The sequence below is a fragment of the Elaeis guineensis genome, chromosome 4, assembly GCF_000442705.2.
Source record: "Elaeis guineensis isolate ETL-2024a chromosome 4, EG11, whole genome shotgun sequence".
NCBI classification, from domain to species: Eukaryota; Viridiplantae; Streptophyta; class Magnoliopsida; order Arecales; family Arecaceae; genus Elaeis; species Elaeis guineensis.
In genome coordinates, this window is record NC_025996.2 from 109,018,294 (window position 1) to 109,029,750 (window position 11,457).

Here is an 11,457-nt window from a genome sequence, read left to right on the forward strand (position 1 = left end):
GAAAATATGAATTGACATTCTTACTAACTTAAAGGATGTATCACAGACACAATGTACACAATGTGATAGAAGAATAACCCATTTATTGATTTATAGTCAAAATTATAAATTTATCCTTAGATTTGTACAAGAATGTGTCAGCCAATCTGGCATCTAGGGCAGTGATCAGTGATTTTCTCAGATCTCTATTTTCTCAGATCTCTTGGATGAATTTCTTGAAATTTGTTCCACAATAAAATCCAAAACTTCTTCGATGATGCCCTTAGGTTGAAACTGTTCCCTTTCTCACTTAAGTACAAAGCCAAGCATTGGTTAAACTCCTTAGACTCTATAACCATTTCAACTTGGGATCATTTTCAGAGAGAATTTCTCAAGAAATACTTTGCAATTGGAAAAATAAATCAAATTAGAAAAGCTATCACTAGTTTTTCCTAATTGGAGGATGAACTTTTTCATGAGACATGGGAAAGGTTAAGAAATCTCATTCGTAAATGTCCACACCATGCTGTCCCTAAATGGCAACTTTGTCAGTGTTTTTATGATAGTCTATCGAAGAAGCACTGACAAATGGTTGATGCATCATGTGGTGGGACATTCATGCTAAAGAGTGAGGATGAAGCCTGGCAGCTCTTTGAAATATTTAGTGAGAATTCTCTACATCATATGTCTACCACCTCTAGAGAACAACCCATGCTTCAACAAAAAAGAAGTGGAATTTATTAGATTGGAAACGTCATAGATATCCACAGTAAGGTAGATGAACTGTCCCAAAAATTAGACCATCTTCTAAATATTGGACAATCCCTGATTCCACCTAACCCAATCCAAGAAGTTTGTGCATTGTGTGCAAGTCTGAACCATTTTGTTAGTGAATGCCCAGCCGCACCTCAATTTTTTGAGTTTGTGCACGAGCAAGTTCAGTAAGCTTAAGTCCAACAAGCTCGCAGACCAGGAAACGATTCATATTCAAACACTTATAACCCCGGCTGGAGAAACCATCCAAATTTTTTTTGGAGACCACAACCAGTGGTTGGCCATGCCGCACCTCGACCTCAATATCAGGACCCAACATATAGGCATGGACAATACCATCAATTTCAAAATGCTCCTCAACCATCTACTACTGGTCACAGCTCAGCTTTTGAGAAAAAGTTCTGAAAGCACTAAAACGATTAGAAGTCAACACTCATACCCTTAACTCCCACACACAATCCATTGCTAAGCTAGAGACCCAAATAGGTCAACTAGCGACTGCATTCAGTAGGAGGGAAGGAGGAAAATTACCTAGCCAACCCGAGAGCAACCCAAGAGAGCAATTTGTGATTGAGAGCTTTAATACCCCAAAAGCTTTTTCTAAACATGCCAAATCAATCATGACTCTGAGAAGTGGGAAGGTCATTGAACACACTAGTAAAACCAATGAGACCGACCCTAAACCTCTAACCGAAGCCAAATCACCCAAGAACAAGGAGGACTTTAAAATAAAAAATGAACCAACTGCATCAGAATCATCTTACTTGCCTAAAGCTCCATTTTCGGATACCCTGAAAGCCCCTATTCCTGTAGATAAGAAGGGAGGAAGACTCGACGAGATGTTGGAATTGTTTAAGCAAGTCCAAATTAATCTTCTCCTTCTAGATGCAATCAAACAGGTCCCTGCTTATACCAAATTTTTGAAGGATTTGTGCACCCAAAAATGTAAATCTAGATCACAAATCCCAAAGAAAGTATGCCTCACTGAACAGGCTAGTTCTGTCTTCCAGCATGCCACTCCTCCAAAGCTTAAAGACCCAGGAGCCCCCATCATTTTCTGTGTTATAGGAGATTATCACATTGAAAAAGCTCTTCTGGACTTAGGGGCAAGTGTGAATCTTTTACCTAGTTCGGTGTATGAACTTTTTGGATTTTGAGAACTGAAACCCACATCAGTCACACTGCAATTAGCCGACAGATCAATTATGAAACCACATGAAATGCTTGAGGATGTCTTGGTCAAGGTAGATGAGTTTTACTTTTCAGTTGATTTTCTGGTTCCCGACATGGAACTAAGTGGCAACCCAAGATAAATTCCCATTATCTTAGGACAACCCTTCCTAGCTACGGCAAATGCATGCATTAATTGTAGGACAGGAGTCATGGACGTATCGTTTGAGAATAAGAAACTGAGACTGAATGTGTTTAGTGCTTCCCAAGGGCCATCAATGGATAGTTGCTTCGAAGTAGATACACTAGAAGATATTATAGAAGATGCAACACCCATAATTCTAGCACCAGACCCCTTAGATACTTGCTTGGCTCACTTTGGAGTGTATAATTTTGAGGGATATATGAAAGAAGTTAACACCTTGTTGGATACACCACACGATAAAATCACTCCTCCATGGACAATCAAGTATGAGCCATTGCCCACATTAGCCAGTACACCAATAGTCCATCTTTAGAATCACCACCTACGTTAGAATTGAAACCCCTTGCTGCTAAGCTCAAGTATGTATTTCTAGGACCCAATGACACCCTCCCAGCAATCATTGCATCAGACTTGACCCCTAATCAAGAAGCACAATTGGTTGGTATTCTGAAGGAACACAAAGAGGCTATCGGTTGGTCCATTGTCGATTTAAAAGGAATTGACCCCTCCATTTGCATGCACCATATTCATTTTGAGGCAAATGCCAAACCCCATCGAGATATGTAGAGGAGATTGAACCCAAACATGCATGAAGTGGTAAAGAAAGAGGTGGTAAAGTGGTTAGATGCTGGAATCATCTACCCCATATCTGATAGTAAATGGGTCAGTCCACTCAAGTAGTACCTAAGAAATCAGGTATTACTGTAGTTGAGAATGAAGAAGGTGAACTGCTTCCCACTCGCATATCATCTGGATGGCGAGTATGCATAGATTATAGAAAACTAAATGCCGTTACTAGGAAGAATCATTTTTCATTGTCCTTCATTGATCAAATCTTAGAACGGTTAGCAGGACAAAGTTTCTTCTATTTTCTTGATGGTTATTTAGGTACAATCAAGTACCTGTATTTTCGAATGACCAAGAAAAGACTACCTTCACCTGCCCCTATGGCACCTTCGCTTTTCGGCATATGCCATTCGGGCTCTGCAATGCAACCGCTACATTTCAACGATGCATACTGGCCATTTTTTCGGATATGGTGGACAAATATCTTGAAGTTTTTATGGATGATTTTTCTGTGTTTGGAACCACCTTTGAGGATTGTCTCCATAATTTTTTCAAAGTTCTTAAACGGTGTATGAAGACAAATCTTATCCTAAGTTGGGAAAAGAGTCATTTCATGGTGCGGAAAGAAATTGTATTAGGACATATTATTTCTGAAAGAGGGATCGAGGTAGATAAAGTCAAAGTTGAGGTCATTTCAAAACTACCACCCCCTACTTAGTCCGACAAATACGATCCTTCTTAGGTCATGCCGGATTTTATAGATGCTTCATCAAAGACTTTAGCAAGATTTCAAGACCCCTGTGCAATCTGTTGGCCAAGGACACACCATTTGTCTTTGACGAAGACTGTTTGAAAGCATTCAACACATTACGAACAGCCCTGACAATAGCACCCATAATAAAATCCCCTGACTGGTCCATTCCATTTGAGATTATGTGTGATGCCTCTGACTTTGCAATAGGTGCCGTCTTAGGCCAAAAAATCAATAAGGAGCCACATGTGATCTATTATGCTAGCAAGACTCTTTTCGATGCCCAATTAAACTACACCACAACAGAAAAAGAGCTACTAGCAGTAGTGTTCGCCTTTGAAAAATTTTGCTCATATCTGTTAGGGTCTAAGGTTCTAGTTTACTCTGATCATGCGGCTCTGAAACATCTCCTCTCAAAGAAAGATACTAAACCGCGTTTGATCAGATGGATCCTTCTTTTACAAGAATTTGATCTGAAAATCCAAGATAAGAAGGGTTCCGAGAATGTGGTAGCTGATCACATCTCTAGGATCTTAGTTGAACACACGATAGGCATAGATGAGGTCAAAGAGAAATTTCCTGATGAACAACTTTTCACAATCTCCTCTAGCTGTCCTCCATGGTTTGTCCATTTTGTCAATTACTTGTCAACAGGACAAGTACCTTCTCACTGGACAAAACAAGAAAAGGATCGATTTTTCTTACAAATTAAACATTATTTCTGGGAGGAACCTGAACTATTCAAATACTGTCCTGATCAAGTTATTCACCGTTGTGTCCCCGAGAGTGAATTCCAAAGCATTCTCACTTTTTGCCATTCTTCGACATGTGGGAAACATTTTAGTGGAAGAAAAACTACAGCAAATGTGCTGCAGAGTGGGTTTTATTGGCCAACACTTTTCAAGGATGCACATGAATTTGGCCGAAGTTGTCTGCAATGTCAGCAAACAGGAAATTTATCCAAGAAGGATATGATGCCGCTGACCCCTATTTTAGTAGTAGAAATCTTCGATGTTTGGGGGATTGATTTCATGGGACCTTTTTCAGCCTCATTTGGATTCGAATATATTCTGGTGACAGTTGATTATGTGTCAAAATGGGTGGAGGCAATAGCTACACGGACTAATGATATTAAAGTTGTAACTAGTTTTATCCAACGAAACATCATTAGTCAATTTGGCTTCCCAAGGGTGATCATTAGTGATGGGGGGACTCATTTTACGAATAAATATTTTGCAGCACTTATGAAAAAATATAATATTACACATAAAGTGGCCACACCATATCATCCCAAACTAATGGTCAGGTAGAGGTGTCAAATAGGGAGATTAAACATATCCTAGAAAAGACGGTTAGGCCTGATAGAAAGGATTGATCTTTTCGCTTAGATGATGCATTATGGGCTTACCGTACAGCTTTTAAAACCCCTATCAGTATGTCACCCTACCGATTAGTTTATGACAAAGCTTGCCATCTGCCGGTTGAATTAGAACATCGTGCACTCTGGGCCATATGAATGTTTAATTTTAACATGAAGAATGCAGGTTCTAATCGAAGGTTGCAAATCAATGAACTGGAAGAACTTCCCAACGATGCATACGAGAGTTCACGAATTTATAAGGCTCAAACCAAATATTTCATGACAAATATATCTCTAGAAAATCATTTGAGCTAAATCAAAAGGTATCGCTTTTCAATTCTAGGTTACGCCTTTTTCCCGATAAACTTCGATCCCAATGGGATGGACCTTTTATTGTCACACAAATATTCTCACATGGAGCAATTGAAATTCATGACCCCCGGAATGGCAATATATTTAAAGTAAACGGCCAATGTCTGAAGCCATATGCAGATGAAATTACACATAAAGAACAAATCGATACCATCTACCTGTGTGATCCACTTTATAATGAATAATAAACTTGACGTCTGGCTGAAGACGTAAAACTTAACACTTGTTAGGAGGCAACCCAATGATTTCATATTTTTTTTACTTTACTACAGCTGCAGAAATTTAGAACAAGAGCCTATTAATTAATGAAGCTATCTTCAACTTCCGAAGCAAAATTATCCCAGGTGCACTCTCTCCTTTTATCTTCTTTGCTTTCCTACTCCATTGAGGATAATGTAGATTAAGTTGGAGGGAGAAGAAAATTAATCAAATCCTCGAGTATGGTTAGAAATAATTAGTTTTGTGTATCCAAATTTTATTTTGTTTAAGAGTCAATTAGGTATCCTAATCAATGAATGATTAACGGTCAAGATAATTTTAGAGATACTAAGGAATAAATTATTAAGAAAACCCAATGAATGGTAGGGTTTAGACTAGACCAAATTTTAGGAGTGATTCTACAACCCTCTTCTTACTGATCTCAATAAAGAATTTGCTTCATGAGAGATTGGGTGGAAAGATCGAGGTATGCAAAAATAACTCTACTCAAAATTTACTTTAAAAAAAAAAATATTGGTTTTCTATTGAGTAACCGAACCCCTTCGCCTAAGTAAGTGTTGTGGTTCGCATAAAAAGATGGGCAATGTTAAAAAAAAAAATAGATAATAAGGAGACTAAATTGCAAAAAGATAATAAACCTCTCTCACGTTAAGTTAGAGGATTTAAAGAGTAAAGTGGGGAGTTGGTGAAAGAAAAGCTCTTGAAATTTCTTTAGTTAATACTCAGCCACTAATTGGGTCAAATTGATAATCCAATGAAGTATCTCTTTAATGGTCTGACCAGGTATCATTTACCTTTTGAGATACCTAACCTAACTTTTTATTCAAGATCGAGTCGATACACAATGCTGATATATCTATTTTACTCGAGGACGAGCAAAATTCAAGTTGGAGGGTGTGATAAATACTTAATTTAAGTCATTTAAAGTAAACAATTATATTTAATTTATTTTATTTATTAAAAATTTGATGCTTCTTTTTATGTTTTACACGAAAGATGATCGTTGATATAAAGAGTCTGATTCGCAGATCAAAAAGACTCAAGTTTGAAGAAAATTAGACTTAAAATAAAATTAAAATAAAAAAAAGATGCATACGATATTATAGAAAATGAAGATACTATGCAAGGAACCCAAAAAGGATATAGGCATCATTTTAAAGAAACAAAAGTTTCTTTTTGTAATTTTCTAATCAAAAAGGAGCGTAAGTGGTTTTCTAACAGCTAACGGGTCCGTGAAAGAAGATTGCGGGTGCGTGGCATGGCGGGTTCGTGGGGAGTTTGTGCTGGCAGACACAGTGGCGAACAGACAGACGCTCATGATAGCAGATGGATCTGAAAATTAAAGAAAAAAAATATAATACTTGAAAATACTTCAAGAGGAAGAATTTGTATTTTCTTTATCTGCTTGTAATCTTTCCATCTCATCCATCCATCTTTTAGTCCTAAGTATTTTCTTTAGTCCCACATCTAAAAATCATGTAAAACTCTTCCCTCCTAACACCTATAAAAAGGCTCTTATACTCCCATTTGAGGATCATCCCAGAAATTCTTCTAGAGCCTTGCATAGAGGAAGAGAAAGGGACTATTCCATGAGCAGCTAGGCTAGCAGTCTCGAGAGTAGAGAAGAAATTTTGTAATGACATAGAGTGGGTTTATTGTTCTGAACTTTCTTGTATTTCTTTATATACAATAAAGATTATGCTTTTTATTTAAATCATCATGAGTTCTTTATTTTCTCTCTTTCATATGCTTTTATTTATGCTTTTCTATTAGATTAATATTAGGAACAACTTTTACTTTTCGGAGACACACCGTGATCTATGGGTATGGGGTGTGTCGAGGAAAGAAGAGTTGTTTACCTAGTACTTTTTGGAGACGCACCGTGATCTACGGGTACGGGGTGTCCGAGGAAAGATAGATATTTTTCCTAAGATTAATCATATCTATTTAATTAAAAAAAAAAGAGATACAACTCTACTAGTACAAAATTAATTCAAAACTTTCGAGCTCTTTATTTTTTAATTAAATCAATTTTAAGATAATTTATTTTTTAAATCAAAACAATGCTTCTTTTTTTTTATTTTGCAATCTCAACTTAGTCCAAGGTCCCTAAGGATATGATCTCGACTCATCCTATCTACGTAGTGAGTAGAGTTATTTTTGATGCTATCAATGACTATGCATCACCTGAGACTCTGTGATCAAGAATCAGGATTCTCTAATCATGAGTACCACATATTTTGGGTACTGGGGTCAAGAGTCCCATTGGTTTGGGACTTTTTGATCAGGGTTTCATATCGATGGACTCTGATGCCCGATTGCCCATCGAATTTGGACTCAATATTTATGAGAGATTTAATTAGTAATTTGATCACTAATTAACTTAATTTGATTGAGTAATTATTTTTGGATCAAGTCTAATTGAATTGGATTTAGTTGGGTTTGATCCGATTAGATTAAGTGTTGACCTATCGCTAAGGTGTTTTGATCACTGATTTGATCAGGGGTTGGGCTTAGTTAATTCTTGATTTGATTAAGATTTTATTGAGCCTAATTAAGCCTAATTGTGTTGGGTTTAATTAAGTCTAATTGTGTCTAACCTATTTTAAATAAGGTTGGTTCAATTGGATTTCAAACCACCTTGATTTCTCTCCCTGCGCCACCTCACTCATCTGTGCCCATTTGAATTCATGAGAAACAACTTCTCATGAATTTTCTCCCACACAGAAGCCATCCCATGCCCCTTCTTTGTGCATCATTTTGAATAGATAAGGATGAGATTGGTTGGCCATTCAAATTCAAAAGATGTTTGAATTTGAATGGATAACAAATCTCTGTGCCCATCTTTTATCTTGTGCCCACTTCTTCCACATGAGAAATAGTTTCTCATGAAAATGATCCACGCACAAGAGAGCCCACGCCCTTCTCTTCTCATGCCAAGAGTGGATAAGGATGGGTTGTTTTGCATTTGAATTCAAATTGGATTTGAATTCAAATGAACAACCACTTATCTTTATCCTCTCACACGGTAAAAATGCTGCAAAGATGCGGTCTTGCATCATTTTAAAAAGGAGATAAGATAGGGCATGTGTAGATAACATCAGAAAGAGAAGGGTGGCATGAGAGAGAGCTTTCCTGCATGGAAAAAGAAAAGAAAAGGAGAGAAAGGAAAGAAACAAGTGGGCACAAGTTTCTTCGGAGTGTACCCTAGGGTTTCAGCCTGGGGTTCGGGAAGTGAGAAAGTGAGCTACGAGTATCGTGAGCCCATCAAATTTCAAGAAAAGCATCATCAACCTCTCAAGTGCATCTGCTGATGATATGGAGTGTCTGAGGAGTCGGCAAATCAAGATCGAAGGAGTTCGATCAACATCGGCCATCAAAAAGATTCAGCCACGAACTAGCATTCGTGAGGAGCCGATCAGATCGGGAGCTTCGTGTGGATGATCCACAGGGGTTAGACACACTGTGTGGCAGTGTTGCGATGATCAGACCCTTCTGACGGTGATCAAATTATGGCGATCGATTGCCCGCACAAAGGTAATATGTTTTGAACACATAATAGTAAAATATTTACTGTAGAAGTTTGAATTTCAAATTTAAATGCATGCTATGTATATATCATATTTAGATCCTTGTGTAGAGTTTATACATATTAATTAATTAAATTAATTAATAATTTTCAATATAAAATAGTAATTTTGAAAAGTTTTAAAATTATCGTTTTACCCCTACACTAAAATTCACTTCAAATGGTATCAGAGTGGGTTCTAAAATATGATATATATATTTACATGCATAGATTAAGTTGTAATCTAAAAGTTTAAATTTTAAATTTGAAATTTAAAATTTAAAATTTGAATTTTGAAATTTGTTTGAAATTCAAAATTCAAAAATTTGAAATTCAAAATTTGAAATTTGAATTTTAAAATTTGAAATTTGAAATTCAAAATTCAAAAATTTGAAATTTAAAATTTGAAATTTGGTTAAAATTTCAAATTTGAAATTCAAAATTTAAAATTCAAAATTTTAAATTCAAAAATTTTAAATTTTAAATTTGAAATTTGTTTGAAATTTGAAATTCAAAATTTAAAATTTAAAATTTGAAATTTAAATTTTGAAATTGGTATATTTAGATATACCTGATCCAAGTAGCAAGTAGTCTAATTGGGTTGGTTGCCATGGTCATCCGATCATAGGAGAAAAGTAGGGTTTAAAGGCTCTCTCCTCTCATTCGATGGGGTTCTCCTATGGCGGTAGGGGTGCGGCTGCAATTATATCCCATGCAGATGAAGTAGCGAAAGAACTTAATTATAAAGGTTCAATTGTAAAATTTATCATGAATGTATTAGATTAGATCTAAAGAAATATTCATGATTTATTTTGATTGAGTTATTTTCTGTTATGTAATTAGCAATAGGATTGCTGTTTTTTAATGTGCTGATCTGTTTGTGAAATGAGTTAACATATTTGGTGAACAAAAAATAAAATCTTTCAAATTTAAAAATTATTTTTAAAATGCCAAACCCTGACCCATCAGCCCAACTACTTAATTAAAAGAATTAAGTGTTGTCAAGTTGGTCTAGAATTGTGAATTAAGACCTAAGACAATTGCATAAACTTGTGGGTCAATGGGTTAGATGGATTAGGTCCATGTCTTTAACTAGATCAAGATAGACTTAATTCATGGCTACCGGTGGAATCCTATTTACTAAGTTGATCAAATTAAAACTAGTGAATCAGTTGGTGTCTAAGGTAGGTTCGACAGTTTGACCAATGGTTCTTACGTGGGAGCTACTCGCATTGTTCGATCTCTGACGAGTTAATGGCATATCCCCACCACTGATCTCACTTACCTGGCCAACCTAGTGAGTTAGGTTTTGATTAGATCACTTGGTGATTAGGACTCACCCATGTCATTAGGTAAATCAGTGTGACTGATTTAGGTGCTCCTAATACCGGCTTTAATTAAATCTTTTTTTAATTTGACTTGGTGAAGTCAGTGGGAGGATTGAAATTGGCTGGTTAATTTCTTCTCTTCTATCCTTTAATAAAATTTCAAAATTATTAGGTCCCTAAAATGATTAAGTTATAGTGATAACTAAGTCATAGCCTCTCATTAAGTGAGTGATAATGAGTCCATTAGTTTAATAATCACTGGAGGCCCAAAGGCCTGGTGCTTATTGACTAATGAATTATCATTCATAGTATGATAATTTGGTTGAGTCTTTCTGATGGTGGTCAGGTTGGCCGGCCAAAGTCGGGCCTGATCATTTATTGGTCCGATTCATCAAATCAAGTCATGTTAATGGTTGGACCTAACCAGATCTTTTCAGTGGAGGCCAAAGCCTACTGATTAGGATCTGGGGCAAAATTAATTACTAGAAGTTGTTTAGAGAAACAACTGGTTATGAACCTACCCATAGATGCACATGGGTTGACCAACCAAAGTTGGGCTCGTGTGTGATCTGTGTGGATTCTAGTATCCACTAAGGAATTAAAGTAATTCCTCAAATTGGAGGTTGAGGCTACCAGTTCGTAAAAATACTGGGAGAAACATTAGACTAAAGTCTAAGTCTTTAGTATTAATAATTTATATACTAATAGAGGTCTGATTTTTCTTTATGCAGATATGGCCACTACCCTGTCGCTCCGATCATTATTAGATAATGACAAGCTCATGGGACCTAATTTCGATAGCTGGTATCAAAAATTAAAAATCATCCTTGAGCATGAGCAGATCCTTTATGTAGTAACGGATCCGACACTTGAGAAGCCAGCCCCGAATGCTAGAGGGACGGTCCGAGATACTTAGCAGAAGTGGCTCAATGATCGCACCATAGTTCGGTGCATAATACTGGCAGTAATGAATGATGAGTTCAACCGCAGATTCGAAAACGTCCAGCCACAGAAGATGCTTCAAATGTTGAACGACTCCTTTGGCACGCCTGACGATATTGAAAGGCACAAAACTAGTTGTGCCATTTTCAATGCTCGAATGAGAGATGGGGCCTCAGTCACCAATCAAGTATTGTACATGATCAAAATGATTGAGCACCTAAG

General features: G+C 36.7%; 1 non-coding gene across 1 annotated transcript; it reads right to left on the reverse strand.

Annotated features, from left to right (window-relative positions):
- Positions 1-403: 403 nt before the first annotated feature.
- On the reverse strand, positions 404-509 carry LOC140857662 (small nucleolar RNA R71). Its single transcript, XR_012141156.1, has one exon. It is a non-coding gene; the product is annotated as a small nucleolar RNA R71 (small nucleolar RNA).
- Positions 510-11,457: the final 10,948 nt, after the last annotated feature.